This window comes from Erpetoichthys calabaricus, chromosome 1, assembly GCF_900747795.2.
Source record: "Erpetoichthys calabaricus chromosome 1, fErpCal1.3, whole genome shotgun sequence".
Classification (NCBI taxonomy): domain Eukaryota; kingdom Metazoa; phylum Chordata; class Cladistia; order Polypteriformes; family Polypteridae; genus Erpetoichthys; species Erpetoichthys calabaricus.
Window position 1 is genome coordinate 31,578,451 of NC_041394.2, and position 21,528 is coordinate 31,599,978.

The 21,528-nt window shown below is 40.3% G+C and overlaps 1 long non-coding RNA gene across 1 annotated transcript in view; it reads left to right on the forward strand.

Annotated features, from left to right (window-relative positions):
• LOC127525901 (uncharacterized) overlaps positions 1-21,528 on the forward strand; it is a 508,475-nt gene that overhangs the window by 270,647 nt on the left and 216,300 nt on the right. The window lies entirely within an intron of this gene.

Consider the following 21,528-nt stretch of genomic DNA (forward strand, 5'->3'; position numbering starts at 1 on the left):
ATTTACAATCCCAAAAAAGGCACGTGTTGATTTAAAATCACACATTTCCATTTTACATCTAATGATCTTACATTCACTGACTATTAAGGTAAAGATTCAGTTACCTTCCCTAAACACAGACTTTTCTAATTTCACGGGTGGGTAAAGAGATGGGATAAAAAAATTAAGATGCATGTCAGAATATACCGCCACATTTTACGACACAGGGCGTTTAGTGTTTTCACTTAATTGAATACTGAAGATATTTTTGCCTCTGTAAATGTAATTCTTCATGATGTCTTTAAGCAAGAGGCTGTGCATCTCAAGGAACAAACAAATGAACATAGGAATGTACTTATCCAATGTTTAATTGTAAAAGTTCCCGCGCCCACAACCTGTTTCATTCTTGCTCTTCTTCCTTAAACTAGAATGAAGCTCTGCCACCTAATTTTGAATACATTTTAAAACTGAAAATAAAAGTCAAAACTTTTATGTCTTTGTAAAGATAAAGTTGACCTCCAAACAAACTCAAAGTAACACAAGATATCATGTTAAGAATGTAAAATAACACATATCTCTAATACAGCTTGGGCAGCATTGTATAATTCAATGTACTCTATGCTGGCATTAAAACAGGAGCCTTTTGTCTCTTTTATCTCTTTATTGTGGTGAATAAATACTTTAGGCAGTCCATTTGGAAGGCAGGGGTTCTAATCTGTTTAATTTATATTGAGCATTCTCTTTGTAATTGTATTTTAAGAAGATTTTTTTAAAATGATGTTAATAAAACACCATTTTAAAATCACTTTGCTCTTGCTGAATTATTTTGTGATATGGGATGTTCACAGGCTCCACCACACTGGTCACAATACACTGTAGAGCCAAAAATGCACCCAAAATTGCTCCATTTATGACTATTGCTTCTGTACACTTTTATTTATTAAATTTTTTACTGAGATAACTGTACAGGGATATCTTGTACATTAAAGAAACATACCATGTAAATAACCCAGCCACAGGGGATGCACAATCCAGTGTGTCTCTTTGTGTCAGTCCCAAGATAAATGGGGAGGGTTACGTCAGGAAAGGCATTCAGTGTAAAATTTTGCCAGATTAACATGCAGATTTCCCGAGCCTTAGGTTAACAATGACCTCCATCAGTACTGTTAGCCAACAGGGTGCTGGCAGAAATTAGGCTACTGTTGGCCGAAGAAGAGGGGGGAGATGTGTCCGGAGGCAGGAGGAGAGGAGGAAAGTAAAGACAGTGGAAGTGAGGGTAGGAACTTTGAATATTGGCAGTATGACTGGTAAGGGGAGAGAGTTAACTGATGTGATGGAGAGAAAGAAGGTTGATATATTGTGCATGCAAGAGACTAAATGGAAAGGGAGTAAGGCCGGGTGGATCTGAGGTGGATTCAAATTGTTCTATCATGCTGTGGATGGGAGGAGAAATGGCGTAGGGGTTATTCTGAAGGAACAGTATGTCAAGAGTGTTTTGGAGGTGAAAAGAGTGTCAGGCAGAGTAACAATTGTGAAGCTGGAAATTGGAGGTGTGATGATGAATGTTGTTAGTGTATATGCCCCGCAAGTTGGGTGTGCAATGGAGGAGAAAGAAGATTTTTGGAGTGAGCTGGATGAAGTGATGAACAGTGTACCCATGGGACAGAAAGTGGTGATTGGAGTAGATTTCAATGGACACGTTGGTGAAGGGAACAGAGGAGACAAGTAGGTGATGGGTAGGTATGGTGTCAAGGAGAGGAATGCAGAAGGTCAGAGGATAGTGGATTTTGCGAAAAGGATGCGCATGGCTGTGGTGAATGCATATTTTAAGAAGAGGGAGGAACACAGGGTTACTATGTACAAGAGTGGAAGAAGATGCACACAGGTAGATTATATCCTATGCAGAAGAGTCAGTCTGAAGGAGATTGAAGACTGCAAAGTGATGGCAGGAGAAACTGTTGTTAGGTAGCATAGGATGTTGGTCTGTAGGATGACATTGGTGATCAATAAGAGGAGGAGAGTGAGGGCAGAGCCAAGGATCAAATAGTGAAAGCTGAACAAGGATGACTGCAAGGTTGAGTTTAGGGAGAAGCTGAGACAGGCACTGGGTGGTAATGAAGAGCTACCAGACAGCTAGGAAACTAGTAAGGGTGACAGCAAGAAGGGTGCTTGGCGTGACATCTGGACAGAGGAAGGAGGAAAAGGAAACCTGGTGGTGGGATGAGGAAATACAGAAGAGTATACAGAGGAAGAGGATGGCCAAGAAGAACTGGGATAGTCAGAGAGATGCAGAAAGTAGACCAGAGTACAAGGAGATAAGGTGCAAGGTGAAGAGAGAGGAGGTGAAGGCTAAAGAAAAGGCGTACGATGAGTTGCATGAGAGGTTGGACACTAAGGAGGGAGAAAAGGACTGGTGGGCCAGAGAGAGGGGCCAACCTGGGAAAGATGTTCAGCAGGTTAGGGTGATAAGGGATAAAGATGGAAACATACTCACAAGCGAGGAGAGTGTGTTAAGCAGATGGAAAGAGTACTTTTGAGAGGCTGATGAATGAAGAGAACGAGAGAGAGAAGAGGTTGGCTTAGTGCAATGGATTAGCAAGGAGGAAGTAAGGACAGCTATGAAGAGCATGAAGAATGGAAAAGCCATTGGTTCAGATGACACACCTGTGGAAGCATGGAGGTGTTTAGGAGAGATGGCAGTGGAGTTTTTAACCAAATTGTTGAATGGAATCCTGGAAAGTGAGAGGATGCCTGAGGAGTGGAGAAGAAGTGTACTGGTACCGATTTTTAAGATTAAGGGGGATGTGCAGAGCTGTGGTAACTACAGGGGGATAGAACTGATGAGCCACAGCATGAAGTTATGGGAAAGAGTAGTGGAAGCTAGGTTAAGAAGTGAGGTGATAATTAGTGAGCAGAAGTATGGTTTCATACTGTGGAAGAGCAAAGGGTGTTGATGGAGATGCATAGAGAAGGACAAAAGGAGTTGCATTGTGTCTTTGTGGACATAAAGAAAGCAGAAAGGAGTTAGAAAGGAGTTGTGGTATTATACAAGAAAGTCGGGAGTGGCAGAGAAGTATGCAAGAGTTGTACAGGATATGTATGAGGCAAGAGTGCCAGTGGTGAAGTCTGAGGTTGGGGTGATGGATGCATTCAATGTGGAGGTGGGATTACATCAGGGATCAGCTCTCAGCCCTTTCTTATTTGCAAAGGCGATGGATAGGTTGACCGGTTAGACTGAAGTCTATATGGACTATGATTGTTTGCTGATGACATTGTTATCTGTATTGAGAGTAGGGAGCAGGTTGAGGACAACTGGAGAGGTGGAGATATGCCCTAGAGAGGAAAGGAATGAAGGAACAAAAATGAATACATGTATGTGAATGAGAGGAAGGTCAATGGAATGGTGAGGATGCGTGGAGTAGAGTTGGCGAAGATGGAGGAGTTTAAATACTTGGGATCAACAGTACAGAGTAATGTGGAGTGTGGAAGGGAAGTGAAAAAGAGAGTGCAGGCAGGGTGGAATGGGTGGAGAAGAGTGTTAGGAGTAATTTGTAACAGACGGGTATCAGCAAGAGTGAAAGGGAAGGTCTACAGGATGGTAGTGAGACCAGCTATGTTATATGGGTTGGAGACGGTGGCACTGACCAGAAAGCAGGAGGCAGAGCTGAAGGTAGCAGAGTTAAAGATTCTAAGATTTGCATTGGGGGTGATGAGGATGGACAGGATTAGAAATGAGTACATTAGAGGGTCAGCTCAAGTTGGACGGTTGGGAGACAAAGTCAGAGAGGCGAGATTGCGTTGGTTTGGACATGTGCAGAGGAGAGATGCTGGGTATATTGGGAAAATGATGTTAAGGATAGAGCTGCCAGGCAAAAGGAAAAGAGGAAGGCAGAAGAGGAGGTTTATGAATGTGGTGAGAGAGGGCATTGTGACAGATTAAGGTCTCCGTGACCCCTTGAACCCTCAGACTAGACGTCAGACACCAGGTAAAAGTCCAAATATAATATTTATTAATATAAATAAGTGCACAAAGCACCCTCCTCTCCACAATACTCAATAATAATAATAACAATAATCAATAAACAATAATCCTCCACACTCCCAGACACTTTGCCACCCTTCCTCCCAGCTCAGCTCGCCATCTGGGATTTCCCATAGTCCTTTTATAGTCCTGATCCGGAAGTGTTTCGTCATCTCTGTCCACGTGACTAGGAACACTTCCGGGTCATATAAAAACTCTTCTTTACCCCGGAGGCACGTCGTTTCTTCCTGTCATGTGATCTTGACGCACCTCCGGGTTATAGGGCACATAAGAGTCCGACAACCTCCCTACAGCGACTCCTGGAGGCCCCCCATGGTATCCAGCAGGGCTGTGCATATAAACTACAGAGTCCATGATGCCCTGCTGGAATTCGGGGCACGTTCATGCTGTCGGGAGAGCTCCTCCTGGCGGCCTGGGGGTGAGGGCCGGAGTAGAAAGCCGGCAATCCTTCACAGCATGCAGGTGATGGGTGTAAAAGAGCAAGATGTAGAGGAGATGAGAATATGTAAAAAGGTATTGCACTGTGGTGACTCCTAATGGGAGCAGTTGAAAGAAGAAGAAGATGTAAATAGGATTTTTTGATTTAGTAACCTCTTTCGCATTATGTTTACCCCTAGGAAAAATGTTTAATTTTTTTCAATAAAAAATGTGTAACAGAAATATGTAAATATCAAAATGTCAACATAAACACATTAGGAAAAGTATGTCCAGTGTCCAGTACTATACTGATGCGGATTTAGAACACATTCCTCATTTGACATGTTTTGAGACAGCCACCAACACACAGCTCGACGTCGCAATAAGGACAGTAGCTGTGGGTTACTTTGCACACTTTTCTTATATTTTTTCTGTTGCTTGACCACGAGAAGGTAGAATGTCAGTGTCTGACCTGCATGATCAACACACCACAGCAGAAGGCTTAATGACTTTCACATTTCCCCTCACACAAGCATTGATGGTTGCTGCATTATGAATAGTTCTTAGGGGGCTAAAATTGTCCTTGCCTCTCTAGTTGATCACAATCATTTTACCTCTTTGCAACACACCTGCTTACACAATGGTGAACCTTCACCGGGCACATCATGACAGTTTGGTGTTACTATGCCATATGTATCAGTTTTACTATCCATGTCAACTTTTGATGATCAGTTCACGTCATTATCACTATCGCTTGCTTCAACTAATTGTTCAATTTCAGTTTGTTCTAAAACTGCCTTTACAGCTTCTTGTTTACTTGCCATTGTATTTAATTTTGAAGGCACCGCCCCATTCATGAATATTGATGAGTTACCATGAGGTGTAAAAATGCATTGTAGGAAGAGAACGAGCATCCCACCCCAGGAAGGAGGATGTGTTATTACAAGGACAGGAGGCCAAAACGGAAGGACAGATGGGATGGCTGACTGGACAAGGGAATAACTTTACACCCAGCTGGACTAATATGTTGGATGGACCAGCAGAAGCTGAAAGTTGGGAGTGGTTCCATTCCCTTTAATCAGATGGCAATGGTCCTTGTATAGGAACTCTGATAAGAGACCCACGGGGTTGATGGGGAGATGGAGTCTCGAAGGACTGTCAAGAGAAGGTACTGTTGGTGGAAGACCTCCCTATTTTCCTTATGGGCCGTAAGTGCTACCTGGAAGACATGGCACGGCACCATAAACATTCCTGGGTCTAGCATTAAAGGAAAACCGCTGCTACACATGGAGAAGTTAGAGCTGTAAGGCAGCGGGTGACACTCAGCGGAGGAGAGAAGGGGGAAGAACAATTGTGATTTACTGTTTATTTGTGGCTTTTTACTGGAGAGGTGATTGTGGACCATGCTTTGGTGGATTAAAAATTATTTATTTTATTCATTCAACATCTGGTGATTTCTCTGGCGCACCCATCTGGTCACAGCATGTAAATATTCAGATTTTTTTGCAGCATAATGCTGTTTTGTGCACTAGATGAAAGCAGAATACTGTCCCACGAGTTATTTAGGTTTAACGCTGTACGTTAGATTAAAACAGTTTAATAAAAGAGACACTCTGGCTTAACTGTAATTACATAGAATTCCAAGCTTGAATCACGTTTGCGGTTAATGCCAAGGAGGCTAAAATGTTTCAGTTGGTGGTGCAGTGTTTAGGACTGCTGCCTAACCACTGCATTATGGGCTTGAATCCCAATCCCGTTGCATTTTGCATAGATTTTGGATGTACTCACTGTGTCTGCTTGGGTATTTGACCCAAATTTTGAAAGGTACAAGTTAGGTTGATTGGTGACTCTAAACTGGCCCTCCATGACTAAGTGTGATTAAAATGAACACATGAAAAATATGCAACTTCCACACAAGTGCAACTGGAGTCAAAGATTTTTCAGGCAGCATGATATTGGCTGTCAGAAAAAGAGACAAGCATGAGTGTGCTTGAAGATCAGCCCTCAGTCAGTGAATGTTAGACATGCTAAAGCTGCCTATTTTACTGCCCTAATTTCTTCCAACAAGGGGAACTCTGGAACACTTTTTTCCTTGCTTAGATCGCTAACAAGTCCCCCAGACTCTCTTTCCTTGCACTGCCTTTCTAATGAATTTTGTAACACCTTAATGACATTTTTTAATGATAAAATCCAGGCAATACATTATAATTTAGGCTCTGTTGCTATTGACTCCACCATTGATGATTTTCCTCCTCCTACTCATTCATTTTCCATGTTTGAGCTTCCTTCCACCTCAGAAATCATGGATCTCATCAATAGCTCTAAGCCTTCAACCTGTCACTTGGATCCAATTCCCACTGTTCTGATTAAAACCTGCCTTCCCTCGCTAGCTCCTCTTGTTGTTTCAATTATTCACTCGTCACTTTCCACCGGAATTGTTCACCAGTCTATGAAAACTGCAGTGATTCACCCCCTACTGAAAAAACCTGGGGTTGACCCTACTGACTTTAATAATTTCCGACCAATTTCTAATCTTCCTTTTATTTCAAAGGTTCTTGAAAAAACTGTGGCTTCCCAACTTCATCAGTATTTATCTGCTAACAGTTTATACGAACCATTCCAGTCAGGCTTCCGACGTTTTCACAGCACTGAGACGGCACTAGTTAAGATCACTAATGATCTTTTAGTGGCTGCAGACTCAGGCCTAATCACAATCCTTGTTCTTCTTGACCTCAGTGCTGCATTTGACACTGTCTGTCATTTCACCCTGCTAAAAAGGCTATCTGCACTAGGTATTTCTCACATTCCGTTAACTTGGTTTAAGTCATATCTTACAGACAGAACTCAATTCATTCAGCTGGATACATGTACCTCCACTCCCACTCCTGTAGTATCTGGGGTTCCTCAGGGTTCTGTCCTTGGCCCCTTGCTGTTTATCATTTATCTGCTTCCTTTGGGTGTCATTTTTCGTAAATGGAAGATAAACTTTCATTGTTATGCAGATGACACCCAGTTATATATTTCCACTTCACCATCTGCATCGCTTCCACCATCCTCACTTACTGATTGCCTTGCTGAGATCAAGTCTTGGTTATCTTCCAACTTCTTGCAGTTGAACTCTAATAAAACTGAGGTGCTTCTTATGGGCACGAAATCTGCAATAGCGAAGGCATCAAAGATCTCAGTAGTAATAGACAATACTTCTGTTACCTGTACTGATCAGATAAAAAGCCTTGGTGTAATTCTGGACAGCACGTTATCTTTCCAGTCTCACATCAGTTCTGTTACTCGAGCAGCTTACTTTCACCTGCGAAACATTAATCGCTTGCGTCCATTTTTGTCAAATCACTCTACTGCCATTTTAGTCAACAGTTTGGTCACCTCCCGCCTGGACTATTGCAATTCACTTCTCTTTGGTCTGCCTCAAAAGTTATTACATAAACTTCAACTTGTTCAAAATTCGGCTGCTCGTATAATTACTAAAACACCCTATTCTGATCACATTACACCCGTTATTCAGCAGCTTCATTGGCTGCCAATAAAGTTTAGGGTCAACTACAAAATTTTAGTCCTTACATATAAGGCCATTCATAATCTTGCCCCCACATATCTCTCACAGCTCCTACAAGTCACTAAACCCTCTCGTATGCTCAGATCCTCTTTTTCCATTAACTTAAATAATCCACCAGCACGTCTTGTTACGATGCGATATCGCGCATTTAGCAGATCGGCACCTTCCTTATGGAACTCATTACCTGCTTATCTTAAGAATATGACTACCCTTCACCAATTTCAGGCTAATCTTAAAACTTATCTGTTCAAAATTGCTTATTCATTGTAACTGTTATTGTTGTTTTATCTGATGTTTTATTTGGATTTTAAATTGTCTAGTTATTGAATGTTTATTTTTTAACCTGATTGTACAGTGACCTTGAGTTTTTTGAAAGGCGCTTCAAATAAAATGTATTATTATTATTATTATTAATGTGACATGGTCTGCAGTTTTCAGTCATGTAATTTGACACGGTGCAGTGACAATATTAGCAATTACTGTCAGCAAATCTGACATAACCCATGATGAAAAGTTGCATAATATAATTTTGGCTTAAGGAAGACAGAAGTTGTGAGGTAAGGTAGTTATATTCATTAATCATGGTGCTGGAGAGTGTTCATTTTCATTCAGAGTTCTTTCCCTGACTATGGTTCAAAAGCCACTTCTATGTCTGTTTTGCTAATTTTTGATTCCTTTGTTTATTTTAATATTGTTGGTCAATTTCTTTCTACATATCTGTGTATCTTTCTTTATATTCCTTATGTTTTGTGGGTGGTGCCCCAATAGGCACGGCCACTTGCCCAGCACTGTCAAGGGTCTACCCTCAGCCCTATAAAGGTTGAGAAAACCCACAGTCCCTTGCGGTTCATTGGAAATGCACTTGTGGTTTGGTGAGTTACTTGAATTTGTGATTATTCTGGTGCTTTGTGAATTACTGGATTTTTGACCTCTGTGCTCTGTTTTCTAGACAATTTTTTGGATTTGTGGTTAGGACTTGTTTACCTTGGATTGCCCTTGCTTTTTAAATGCAGTCCCTGCTGTGCCTTTTGTGCTCTTCACTGTTTAACCATGCATTTTTATGAAAAAAAAATGTTTTGTTTTATAAAAGATTCTTCATTGCCCCCCAGAGTGGGCATTTTTTAATCATTATTTGGGATTTTTGTGCTTTTGGACTCTCAAATTCACAGCAGAGAGTGGTGATGTATTGCATGTTGATCAACACATGCAAGTGAGAGGTTCAATGCATTTAATACATGAGAAAATAACAAGCGAGGCAATAAACCTACACAAAGTCAGTATGCTGGGTTTGTCAGGCAGCAGCAATGTGCCACAGTTTGCCCATGTACTACTGAAATGTTTTCTTATTATATTTATTGTGAAGGTTGCTACTGAGAAATGAACTGAATTGTACTGATTTCAGACATTTAGCAAACAGAATTGTGAAGTTGTTCATACTTCCCACCATTTGCCTCTATAGATTGAGAAGGTAAGCCACTAGGAGGCAGTGTACCCAGCTTAGCAACATTTAGTCTTCCAGGCCTTCTGACTGTAATCATAAGGTTCAATTCTCATCATTGAGTCACAATGTGGACTGCCTTGAGTTGTTTCATCTGTAAGCACTTAAATTGTACAAAAGTAAAAGAATCAAGGATGGTGCAAGTTACTGCTACTAATTTGCAGATTCCTCATCTTGAGCTTGGATCTTAGGCCTGGTCGCTGTCTGCGTTAAGTCTGTGTGCTCAGCCATGGGGATGATACTCCGGGTATTCTGTCCTCCTCCCACATCCCTAAAGTTCTGCAGGTTAGGTTAAATGGTGACTCCAAATTGGTTCTGTGTGTGTGGATGTAAGTGAGCCTTGTGAAGACACTAAATCCACGGTTGACTCCAGCCTTGTGCCTGTTGTTGTGACTGCCTCCAGCTCCCACAACCCTGAACTAGAATACTGAATTAGGTAATGGATGGATAAATGGATGATTATGAGGAAATCTGGTTTGCTCATATTTTACTGTGAATGATATTTCTTTAATATTAATGTTCAGAACTTTTTGTATATTAATTCTTTGAGGGATGAATATTTTTTCCAAAAAACTCAGTTTTCTGAAAAGCACACAAAGCATTGGTTTCACACAGAAATCAACATAAAATGTCTGTTGCTGTGTGCCGTGGCCACCAGTTCGCAGTCTCCAGTGGCTCAAGCCACTCAATGACAGCACTACAGCTGGCAGGAATGCATGGCAGGCTGGCTGCCAGGCTGTCTTCATGGGGTCGGGAGCCGCAGCAGCTGTCGCGGTCACAGCGTATCACAATCTAGTTTGTACCACTTGTCATTGTAAGTGGAGGTCTTCCCAGGCGAACGTTCAACACCACGGTCAGCTGAGGACCGATCAGCTGATGTGGTACCTCGTGTTCATTTTCGATTATTTGCATAAAAATCTGAGTCTGACATGTCAAGAGTTCAATTCATTGATAATCCGCAAAATGTCATCAATGGAATATTTTGCTTTATGCATTCACTTCATTCTCTCTCCAGATATCGATGCCATTTTTGCCGATGTCTGCCCTTCGCTACTCACGTGAGTGCAGGGAGACAGACAAACCAATGAAGCTAACTTTCCTCCTAGCAAAGAGAGTTCAACTAAAATATAACAGTGGGTTTGGTCACCGTTTGCAGTTGAGTACAAGCGTCAACCCCTCCTTTTGACAAAAGTTGACATCTGCCCTGAAAGAGTTAATAAAGCTGAAATACAAGTATACAGTGCACACGCATTTGCTAGCTATATAATATCTAGATGAGGGATGATGTCTTTCTTCCTCTGTAGCGCCTCCACAACATCACACTACTACCATCACCACGTTTGATAGTGGGTGTGATGCTCTTATTGTGGGCAGCTGTGTTAGCTTTTATGTCAGATGTAATGGGACTCATGTCTTCCAAAAATGTTCCACTTTTGACTCATTAGTCTACAGAACATTACACCAAACATGTGGGGGCACTCTAGGTGTTTTTTGGCAAATGTTGTGAGCCTCCATGTTCCTCTTGTTTGGCAGTGGTTTTTGCCTTGCTGCTGTCCCATGGACACCTTCTTCTTGGCTACATTCTTTCTAATGGTGTAATCATGAATGCTAACATTAACTGAGCCGGGAGAAGCCTACAACAACAACATTTATTTCTTTAGCACATTTTCATACAATGAATGTATCTCAAAGTACTTTACAAGATTTCAAAGAGAAAGGTACAAGAAAAGAAAAACAATTTACACAATTAACTTAAAGAATAAGGAACAAAAAAGAAGAAAAAATGCATCTAAACGATCTTAAAAACAGAAAATAACAAGAAGAAGAGTAGCATCCTTAAATACAGTGTCATGATGTAAGTCTCTAAGGATGAGTCCGGCGATAAAGTCAGATGGCCAGAAAGACAGAGAAAACAAAATAAAACAATACAAAAGAAAACTACAGTTAAGCTGGAGAAAATAAACACAAAATATGCAGGGGTTTCAAGGCCAAAAGAGTACCCAGCCCACACTGGGAATTCTACCTAACTTAAATATTCTTGATTCTGTCACACATGTGCGATTAGGAGGAAGCTGAGTGGACCAAGTGGAGGTAAGTATCCGCCAAGCCAGGGGGTGGCAGGGTGCGCTAAATCTACTTCTGTTGTCTCTACAGGCCAAATATGGGAAAACCTAACTGATTTAACATCAACAACGTCACTTCTGGTTCCGGCGTCAAGAACAATGTCACTCCTGGTTCCAGCCTTAGGTGACGTCACTTCCGGTTTTGGCTTTAAAAGCCACCAACATTTCATAACTCAAATCAGTTCAGTCTGGAAATCAACGTATGCACATCAGTGCCTATTTCAAAACCATTTTGCAGCCAGGGACTGTATACGGGTGGCTGCCTCAAACCTTTTTTGTGTATTGAGACTGATTCTTTCACAATTCATTCCTCCTCATTTCCAGGTTTCACGTGAGAGGATTTGATGAAGTTGGTCTCATGGACAGCTGAGACACCTGCTTTCATTGCTTCAACGCAGGGGACTGCATGGTACTTTGATTAGGTGGTAGTGGCGCAAACAGCCACCACAGAAACACCGGAAAAGACATCAGAGAAAAGCAGAGATTAGTAAAGATTGCAGATCCCTGAAGAATATGATAATTGTGTGCCCATGTAGTCTGTTAAGAGTACAACTAAAATGCAGCTGTGATAAAGCCATATTAAAATAACACGTTTTTAGCAGTTTTTATTTAATTGTTCCACAGTATCATCCTGCTGAATTTCTATTGGCAAAGTATTTTAAGCGCATAACAGCAGAATACCACCTCACTAATTCATTTAAGCTTGGCTCTTGGAATTATAGGCAGACCACCATTAGAAAATTGAAGGTTAAGACTTGGAGTGTAGGGGGACAGGCATTCCAAAACAGAGGATGGAGCGAGATTATTTAAGGCTTTGTAAACCATTAGTAGTATTTTTAAGTCAATTCTGAATGACACAGGCAACCAATGTAACAACACTAAAACTAGTGTGAAGTTCTCAGATTTTCGTTTTCTAGTTCAGATTCTGGCTGCTGCATTTTGCATTAATTGCAGCCGATTGATGTCTTTTTAAGGTAGTCCTGTTAGGAATGCATTACAGTAGTCTAGTCAACTAAAAACAAAAGTGTGAACTAATTTTTCAGTGTCTTGAATGGTTTACAGTCCCTTAGATGTTCATTTGGGTGCTCCTGTAACTTTGTGACTAATTTTGCTCAGCCAGCCACTCCTGGGCACATTAGCCGCTGTTCCAGGTTTTCTCTGTCTGGAGATAATGGCTCTCACAGTGGTTCACTGGAGTCCTAAGGTTTAAGCAATGGCCTTGTAACTCTTTCCTAACTTTCTATCTCTGGTCTTCTTGATTTTTTTATGGAGTCATGGTGTGCTGCTTGTTGAGACCTTTTATCCAATTCCACATGGCTGGAAATGTCCTATTTAAGTGATATTTACATTCAATAGGGCTGGCAGCAAACAGGCTTGGGTGTGTCTTGTCTTTTTTGACCCATTATCATTTAGATTGGCTCATTGAGTAATTGAGTAAGGAAGTGGGCAATTAGTTTTTCACACCTGCGTTAAAGATGTTGGTAGACTTTTTTCCTTCAATAAATCAAAGGATTCTCTAAAAACTGTGCTCAGTATTTTATTTACTCAGGTTGACTTTTGTATTATTCTAAACTTGCTCAGCGATAAAGGAAATCAGGAAGGGGGAAAATATCACAGCACCATATATAAAAGTGTTGGATCAGTACTAAAATTGTGACTTTGGTATCGATATCAGCTTTTGGACCCCAGTACTGGTACCAGAACTATTCCAAAGGAGTTAACGGATAACATAACACCCTCTCCAGCCTCCCTGGTGCACTGAGCCGTTACACCACACTATGTATCACTTCCCGCTTGATAGCATATATTGTGTGAAGCATTGGGCTGAAGCAATAAAGGGGTCTCTATCAAGCTGAAGCAATAGGAGGGCATCCCATGAAGTCTTGATCACATAGAAGTTAATGGTTTTGTGAAGTCTACAGAATACCTAGGGTCATTTTCACCCATCTAATTTATCGAGTGTTACGGGTTGAGTATCAAAAATTCTGAAATGCTGGTGACGTACCATTTTAAAAGTTGGGTTTTTTAGTACTTGACCAGTCCTACTACAGGTGGCGCAGTGGTAGTGCTGCTGCTTTGCAGTAAGGAAACTGTGGAAGATTGTGGGTTCGCTTCCCGGTTCCTCCCTGTGTGGATAGCGCTTTGAGTACTGAGAAAAGCGCTATATAAATGTATTATTATTATTTTATTACCGGATTACCACACGACCCTAATCTATAATAATAAAAGGCAAAGCCCTCACTGACTGACTGACTGACTCACTCACTCACTGACTGACTCACTCATCACTAATTCTCCAACTTCCCGTGTAGGTGGAAGGCTGAAATTTGGCAGGCTCATTCCTTACAGCTTACTTACAAAAGTTAGGCAGGTTTCATTTCGAAATTCAAAGCGTAATGGTCATAACTGGAACATATTTTTTGTCCATACACTGTAATGGAGGAGGCGGAGTCACGTATCGCGTCATCACGCCTCCTACGTAATCACGTGAACTAAAAACAAGGAAGACATTTACAGCACGAGTCACACGCGGGAACGAAGGTAAATGACGTTAATTTTTCACTGTCTTTTAATACTGTGTAAGCATACATATTAACACATGTGCAATTAAACGTGTGCATTTACGGGGTGATTTCTCAGGCTTAAAAGCTCACCTTTTATCAAACGCGGGAACAAAGGTAACTGACGTTGTTCACTGTCTTTTAATACTGCGTAACCATACATATTAACACATGTCCAATTAAACGTGTGCATTTACGGGATGATTTCTCAGGCTTAAAAGCTCGCCTTTTACTAAAAAGGTAAATGCAAAACTATTTTCAATCAGTTTATTGAAACGCTCCCGTTAAGAATTGCAATAACGTATTCGCGAGATAAAAGAATGAAGTAGGGGGAAATGGAGGAACAGCCGCAAACAGCGAAGAGCAAAAAATTAATTAAACAATTGAGAACGGAGCGAGTTAAGCATACAAGCATGTTCATAAGGGAAAACAAAGCACGGTGTAAAACGTAAGTTTAAATTAAGTTTATAGAAACGCTCCCGCTGCGGATTGCAATAACATATTCGCGAGATAAAAGTTTAATGAGAAGACACGAGGTAATAAACGAACCACACGCCGTGGCGCAACGTTAGGGGCAACAGTTTCAACCATTCTATGATCTGCTTCTCGCAACTGAAAGACGGCACATGGCGGATGTTAGCTGACTTGCTGACCGCAACGTTAGGGGGCTTCAACTATGGCGCTGACGCCACATCTCAGTGCCAACACTTTGCAGACTGTACTTAAAAGACACGCCCTCCTCACTGGACAGTTAAAAACACCAATCAAACTAACGATGACATCAAGTATTACCCAATCAAAACTAGGAAAGGAGGCATCTTCATAAAATGCGTGTGGGATGATTTGCATGAGACGCTGCTTTAAAAAAAAAATGATAAAAAAAATACGGGATAAATCCCGTCCAGTATTGATTCAAAACGGGACGCGCAATTTCATTCTCAAACGCGGCACGATTCCGTATTTTAAAGGACGGGTGGCAACCCTACAGTGCCAGGTAACCACCCATACAATCAGATTGTGATTCAGACTAGGAATGCAATGAATGTAATTACCCCGATCTACATACAAGGCGAAAGTCTTGCAACATTCAAAGATGATGGTTTGGGATAAGTACACCATACAACATGAAAGAGCTTATGAAGCCTTGAACCGAAAAAAGCAACATCTCAGAGATCGTAAAAAAAAAAATAGGAGGTAATGTCGTTTTACTCGCTGTACATTTTAGTCAAACATTACCAGTTATTCCACGAGGGAGACCAGCAGATGAACTCAACGCGTGTTTAAAATCCATGCTTCTCCCACGCTCTGTTATATGTCGCGTGTTCTCGGGTAGGTGCACCAAAAAATGTATACATTTAAGCATGTAATGGGCAAACAAAAAATGAGGTATACCCGAAGGCACTGCAGTAGTACTTAATGTAACTTTACTTCTTAAATGTTAATGTTTTACTGTTTAATAATTTATACGCTTCTTATATGTTCTTCAAATTCTTTTATCAAAATACCACTGACAGCGCAATGCACGATAACATGGAGTGAATACACCATACGCATCCGCCCACGGCTGCCCTGCTGTGCGCAGATAGGAGTTGATTGTACAATAAAATAAAATAAAGATAAAAAGAGTAAAACAATCATCACCCATAAAGCGTGTGTGTGTGTATATATGTGTATATATATATGTTGATATGTGGATGTGTATATGTATATATATATATATATATATATATTATATATGTATATATATATATATATACATATCTACATATATATATATATATATATATATATATATGTAGATATGTATATATATGTGTATATGTATATGTATATATATGTTTATATGTGTGTGTGTGTATTTTATATATATAAAAACACAGCAACACTCATAACAATGACAAACACAATTACATTGACAATCATGTTATGTTATTTTTAAAATGTTTCCTTTTTTTTTTTCATAACCTCTTTAACACACTACTTCTCCGCTGCGAAGCGCGGGTATTTTGCTAGTATATAAATAAAAAGTAAAGGCAATTTGAAAATTATGTAGTAAATGCAATGAATAGAAGTTGATCCAATACAAAACATTAATGATGGATTATGGGTAGTTCAAACACACACAGAGCATTGCTCTGCCATTAGTCTAGTTGAAGTCAAAACTGAAAATAGATACTCTGCTGTAGGACTGCAGCATATTGAACAATATACGGTAGTGAGATTTCTTTGGGCAGAGGGAGAGAAACTTGCTGAAATTCACCGAATGATGTTGACACAGTACAGAAGTGAAAACAGCAGACTCAAGGAAAATGTTTATGAATGGGTAGAAAGCCTTAGTGGGAAGAACAAGTGTAATAGACGAAGCTCGATTTGGTTGACCATCAACATTGCACACACAATGCCCACATCGATGTGGTGAATCTGAGAAAATCAACAGAATATGTTGCCCGCTGTTGCTGCACATTTGGATATCAGCTTGTTGCCCGCTGTTGCTGCACATTTGGATATCAGCTATGGATCTGCACATGCCGTGGTGCATGATGACTTGGAGTACCATCAAGTGTTTGTAAAATGAGTACCCAAACAGCCTACTCATCTGCACAAGTCAACATCCTTTTGGTGAAATCTAGCAGGCTTCACTCTACCTGCCCAAATAAATCTCGCCATGGTGTGTTGTTTAACAATAGTGTAATCCTGCAGCATAGCATCCATGTTTATTTGACCTTGGCTTTAATTAGAGTAATCGCTTAGCACTGCACTGTGCGTCTTCAAGCTACCCATAAGCCATCGTCAACGTTTTGCAATTGCATCAGCTTCTATCCGTTGTGGTTCATATGTAATTTCTAAATTGATTTTACTTTTCGATTTACCCATAACAACAACAACAACAACATTTATTTATATAGCACATTTTCATACAAAAAGTAGCTCAAAGTGCTTTACATAATGAAGAAAAGAAAAATAAAAGACAAAATACAAAATTAAAATAAGACAACATTAGTTAACATAGAAAAGGAGTAAGGTCCGATGGCCAGGGTGGACAGAAAAAACAAAAAAAAAAAACTCCAGAAAGCTGGAGAAAAAAATAAAATCTGTAGGAGTTCCAGGCCATGAGACCGCCCACAATATAAATATATTGTGATGAAACAGGGCAGTCAGCGAGGCCCAAACCCCAAACTCGATCACACAATAAGAGTCCTAGGTTCAAATAAAGAAGTGTTTTATTACACAATACCTCCAAAAATTGACAAAACACAGGTTTTCTCTCTGCATATTTCACTTCTCCTCACAATTCCTCTCCTCCCACCACCGCACTTCCCTCTTCCAGCTGAGTGTTGCCTTTCTTCCGCCCAGCTCCGACTTGCCTGGATATGGGAGTGTGGTCCTTTTTATTGAGGACCCGGGATTACTTCCAGTGCCTTGGCTGCTGCTCGTTGGAAGTACCTCTGGTTCATATGGAAGTCCAACATAGCAAGTAGCATCTCTCGCTGCAGCGCCCACTTGTGGCAGCCCCGGACCCCGGCAGGGCTGTGCTGCCAGATTACAACTCCCAGCATTCCCTACTGGTTCTCAAATGGGTGCCAATATGCAGGGTTTCTGCCATGTATCGCCTGGGGGGAATAAATATCCCTCTACGACAGAGGTTCCCTGTCCCCTTTTTTTAATCTTGGACACGGAAGGTATTGGAATCATGGCCAGCTGGGATGTCCATCTATCCCTTTGGGCAGCCTTGTCTGGGTGCGACCTCCTTCCCTTCACTTGGATGGGATGCCTTTCTGCACTCTTGGGGCCTCCCATCCAGGTAAGGGATCTTCCCGACTTCCTGTCGGGATGCCTCTTCATCCCGTATGCCTCCTACTATATATATATATACTGCAGTGTGTTGGCACCCTGCCCGGGATTTGTTTCTGCCTTGCGCCCTGTATTGGCTGGGATTGGCTCCAGCAGACCCCCATAACACTGTGGTTAGGATATAGCGGGTTGGATATTGGATGGATGGATATATATATATATATATATATATAAAATAATAATAATAATACATTTTATTTATATAGTGCCTTTCCCATGCTCAAGGCACTTAATGTATATATATCGCCCATCCCACAACCACCACCCCTGTGCTTCACGTTACCCACTTTGTGTCTCTGCCGCTTTTGTTGTGAAGGGGGGGGGTCTGACCGCATGCTAAGGATGGATCAGCTGTTGGCTTGCTGCTAGCTGCTACCGAACTGCATGATCTGCATGTCACACTGCGCGACAATCATTTAAAAGCCTGTACAGCAGCTGTCCTTTTGTCTCACTTCCTTGTCTTGTGGGACATTAAAGTGTCTCCGAGAAATTGTTTGTAAGTAGAGCGTGACGTGCAAGAAGTCTCGCGGGACTTCAAAGTGTCTCTCTATATATAAAATCCTAAGCCTAAAAGTGCAACGATTTTATGTCACGTTTTATGTCACGCTTTAAATCGGTCTTATTTTAAAACCTACATATACATGTTTGGCATCATTCTTTTCAGAATTTATCGAACTTTAATGTGATGTTGTTAGATTTTCAGATTCTTATTCTGTTTTTATATCTATATATATAAAAATGGAATGGGTGGGTCGTCGGGTGGGCCTTTTTTTCATTCCGTCGTTTTTTCGACGTTTTGAAAATGTAGAATGATTATTTGATTTTTTTGTTTTTATTTGATCGTGTCTATGTAGCCGCCATCGTAATAAAGTATCGCTAAAATCGTCATTTATCGTAATTTATTTTTGACGTATAACGTCGCCGTCATCGAGGTCAGTGATACCAGTGCAAAAAATCTGCTTACGGTTGAAAGACACGCCCTACTCACCGGACAGTTAAAAACACCAATCAAACTAACGATGACATCAAGTATTACCCAATCAAAAGTAGGAAAGGAGGCATCTTCATAAAATGCGTGTGGGATGATTTGCATGAGACGCTGCTTTCAAAAAAAAATGATAAAAAAAATACGGGATAAATCCCGTCCAGTATTGATTCAAAACGGGACGCGCAATTTCATTCTCAAACGCGGCACGATTCCGTATTTTAAAGGACGGGTGGCAACCCTACAGTGCCAGGTAACCACCCATACAATCACATTGTGATTCAGACTAGGAATGCAATGAATGTAATTACCCCGATAAGTACACCATACAACATAAAAGAGTTTATGAAGCCTTGAACCGAAAAAAGCAACATCTCAGAGATCGTAAAAAAAAAAATAGGAGCTAATGTCGTTTTACTCGCTGTAGATTTTAGTCAAACATTACCAGTTATTTCACGAGGGAGACCAGCACATCAACTGAACGCGTGTTTAAAATCCATGCTTCTCCCACGCTCGGTTATATGTCGCGTGTTCTCGGGTAGGTGCACCAAAAAATGTATACATTTAAGCATGTAATGGGCAAACAAAAAATGAGGTATACCCGAAGGCACAGCAGTAGTACTTAATGTAACTTTACTTCTTAAATGTTAATGTTTTACTGTTTAATAATTTATACGCTTCTTATATGTTGTTCAAATTCTTTTATCAAAATACCACTCACAGCGCAATGCACGATAACATCGAGTGAATACACCATACGCATCCGCCCACGGCTGCCCCTGCTGTGCGCAGATAGGACTTGATTGTACAATAAAATAAAATAAAGATAAAAAGACTAAAACAATCATCACCCATAAAGTGGATAGTAGACGTGACGTACTATATGTGTACCACATTTCAAGTGTATAGGTGCAACGGTTTGCGAGCTACAGGTCATTTAAAATCCTGGACAGACACACAAATTGCCACGGTAGCAAATTACAGAAGAAGATTTTACTGTTTAATAATTTATATTTATATGAAACGAGCTGTATATACCCGGCGTTGCCCGGGGCAGAAGTAACCTAATCGGTCAAACACTTACATATATACCAAAGTAAACCTAATCGGTGAAACAGTTACATACATAAAAAAAGCGAACCTAATCGGATAAACAGCTTCATATATACAGAAGCGAACCTAATCGGACAAACAGCTAATCTATATACATAAGCAAACCTAATTGGTCAAACAGTTACATAAATACAAAAGCAAACCTAATCGATGAAACAGCTTCATATATACAGAAGCGAACCTAATTGGTCAAACGGTTATGCATGTGCAGAATAATTTTACAAAGATTATGCGTGTTAACAATCATTAAAAAGAAAAGATTGAGGAACTCTTCTTCTATATGTGATGAAGCTGGATGAAGCTGACTTGACGAAGACGTAGGTGGCATACATTGGTTTTTCTAAAACAGAAGAAACAAATGAGTATCTATTATTATTTTAAATTAGAATGAAAATGAGAACCTTGATTAGAGATAGATCATCCGTATTAAAATATGTGCATGAATAAACTTTTGCTAACTCTCTAGCAAAAGTTTATTCATACAAATTGGCATGGGATGGCTTTGTGAAAAAGTAAAAATTAGATAAAAATAAATTGAGCATGCGTACTTCGATTTGACTGAGATTATCTGTAATGATGAAAAAAAAGTTTAGTATGTTTTTTTTTTCCATACGGGAAGCATGTAAAACCTTACATAGGCACCCTTCAGCCCGTACTGAAGGGTAGTGTCAGATTCTTACTGACTAAAAAACACCCTTTTTATTCCACAGCTACCCCAAAAACCACTATTAGGCATTACTTTGGGGTGGCAGTAGTTTAGTTATGAAACAGCTGGGTCCTGAAAAAAATCTGTGTTATTAGTGGCTTCATCACATATAGAAGAACAGTTCCTCAATCTTTTCTTTTTAATGATTGTTAACACGTATAATGTTTGTAAAATCATTCTGCACATGCATAACTGTTTGACCAATTAGGTTTGCTTATGTATATAGATTAGCTGTTTGTCCGATTAGGTTCGCTTCTGTATATATGAAGCTGTTTGTCCGATTAGGTTCGGTTTTTTTTATATATGTAACTGTTTGACCGATTAGGTTTACTTTGGTATATATGTAAGTGTTTGACCGATTAGGTTACTTCTGCCCCGGGCAACGCCGGGTATATACAGCTCGTTATAAACTAAAATATCAAGTAAGTTGTGGTTTTTGTCAGTTAAAATGAATGGATTATTTATTTAGTCTGTTATAAATACTCATCGAGCACAGTGGACTTCAGTTTAACAGGAATACTCCAGTCAAATTTAGGAAGCATAATGCCTATCATTACAATTGAAAATGATTAAAAGTTCACTACAATATATGTAAAAATGGTCAAGTTATAACTTATTGAAGTTTTGTTCAGTTATCAACACTGTCCACCCTTTTCCTTTTCCTCAACACATCACACCTGC